Source organism: Sebastes umbrosus, chromosome 3 (genome assembly GCF_015220745.1).
Source record: "Sebastes umbrosus isolate fSebUmb1 chromosome 3, fSebUmb1.pri, whole genome shotgun sequence".
NCBI classification, from domain to species: domain Eukaryota; kingdom Metazoa; phylum Chordata; class Actinopteri; order Perciformes; family Sebastidae; genus Sebastes; species Sebastes umbrosus.
Genome location: NC_051271.1, coordinates 7,857,711 through 7,860,375, shown reverse-complemented (window position 1 = coordinate 7,860,375; position 2,665 = coordinate 7,857,711).

Sequence of the window (2,665 nt, the reverse complement as noted above, 5' to 3'; positions counted from 1 at the left end):
AAGTAAATCCCAGGAAATAGTGTGTCTCCTCCAGTCTTTCTTGTTGAAAAAAAGGAACTATTGTGAGAGAGTTACCTTTATGATGAGTGCTATATCAACTGCATCTTTTAACATATTTGTTTAATATTTTGTTTACATAATATTTGATCTCTCTGTATCGTCTGTTTCCTTTTTGGTTGTATAACAAGTCCTTGAACCGCAAAGACGATGTACCAAGTAGGTGTCTGGAAAAGCATGGAACAGCGAATAAGTGAAGATCAACACAAAATTCACAAACCTTTTGATTCTTAGCGAATTATTAATTATTTTTAATACCACAAATGTTGTGCACATACAGTTCCCATTACGGTAATCGAGCTTACTGTAACTAGTGTTGGCCTCTTATTCTCCCAGTGGCTTTAAAAACCCCTATTACTGTAATAAATTGTGTCACAATCTCACATTTACCCTGACAGTATTATTTAGGGTTGTAATAATACATTTATGTGACAAAACGATGTAGTAATGTTGATTAGAAATGTGTTCACTGAGCTTCTGAAGAGCTATTGCATTATTAGTCAGCATTATTACAGAAACACACTCCATACAAAGTATAAACAACTACTGTAGAGTAGTTTCGTCATTACCGGCTGTAGGATTAACAATAAGAGGAAAGCATCCAGAGTCTGAATCCTTGTGTTCTTCTGTCCTTCATGCAATGTTTTACCGTTTGAAGGTTATTCAGTAGGCTGAAAAAGATGGCCTCTGTCGAGGGTGTGTGTGTGTTTACTGTATAACCACGCTGAGGTTAAGCAGTATCAGAAAGGTCCAGAGTGTGGAGCATCTTATCTCTATTCTGAATAATGCAGTCAGCCCAGAGGCCAGAGGGCAGTCAGACCCCCTCACTCTTTAAACACACACACACACACGCACACACACACACACACACACTTACTCATAAATAAACATACACGATGAACGTACACACTCACCTGCCTCACGGTTATTATCTTTTCCGTGCCACACTGGGGAGGAGGCGGAGAGCAAACAGAAACAGCAGGTAAAAGAGTGATTGTTAAGCTCACAGTTTTACTTACTGGCCTTTTCACTTCAAGCCAAACGCAACTCCCGTCCGAGCAGAAGACAGAAATATGTTCAATGCAATTACTATTTCATCTATAAAACCCAATTAGCATAATTAAATCATTGTTAAGGCGCTCTGTAATGAGAGTCAAGGAGTAAAGGAAGACTCAACCTTCAGATCCACGAACTCTGAGCGCCGAATTTACACTTTTTCATCCCTTTTGACCTCTGGGGCTCCATTTTTTTACGACTCAGTGGCACATTGGAGCAAAGCGTCGTCAACGGCAACAAATTTATGATGGCTTCCTGTAATTGGATTGGTCATACTAAAAGAAACTGCTATCTTATCGCCTTCCACTCTTCACATATGTAACTAAATAATAAATGATAAGGTACATTGATCTATATTACATTGACAGTAATGATTTAACACACTGTAATACGGCTGCAATGTGTCTGACGACATCACTGATGTCAGTCCTCATTTTAACATCCTTGATCTATTTTGTGTTCATTCCCTGAAGATGTGCTTCTCACATCTGTCAGATCGCAATTATTCATCTTATATTGATAATTTCTATTCAGAGTGCAGAATGTCTTTTCCCCCTGCTTTATTTGAGATTCCTCAACATGAGCCATTATTCATAATTATTTTTCCGGTGAGCAGGAGAACATAAATTTCTTGTCCAAGGCACGGGCTCGCTTGTAAATCTGGACCTCTCCAGCGCTTATAGTACCCATGTGATTTACTTGTCACATTAATAGACCGAGACTCTGAGGCCTGAAGCAGTGGTTTCTTCATACTGTAGGCTATATTTATGACACTGGTGACGGTGGACACTTAAAACTAATGGGTTAAACTTAGAGACAGTGTAAAGACAGTTTAAGGAAGTTCAGTGTGTAGTAATTATGTTGTGATGAATGATGAACTTTATGACCAACATTTAAACCAGTTCCACCTGAATGGTGATGAGGAATGATTTAGGGCCGTTCTGCCGAATCGTTGCCATTTGCATGTTGTAGCTCTTCAAAATGTAACTTTTATTTTAGCACTGTATCTACTTACACACATGTTTAACTATTCAAAACTTGTAATGGTTCATCTCAGGCTGTGTTATTTATTTTTTTTACATGTTTTTTTCTAATACTTGTCATTGTTTTGTGTTGTTAATTGATTTCCAATAATAAATATATGCATACATTTGCATAAAGCAGCTGATTTGCCAACTCCCATGTTGATAAGAGTATTAAATACTTGACCAATCTCCCTTTAAGGTACATTTTGAACAGATAAAAAATGTGTAATTAATCGTGATTAACTATGGACAATCATGCGACTAATTAATTGTTTTAAATCGATTGACAGCCCTATTGATAATATAATGTATTATAGGCCTACACATACTTGTCATGCATATTTACGCATGTAATGTCCTGTGAACACAGAGGCCAAAAAAAAAGTGAGGACTACAGTATGTTTTTAATTCAACAATCCACAGAAAATCCTATAGTGGAATGTAATGAAACAATAACACTTTAATACACTCATTCATATAAAGCAAAGAGTGCGAGATCTGATCTCTTGCGTTGCCATTTCCAAAAG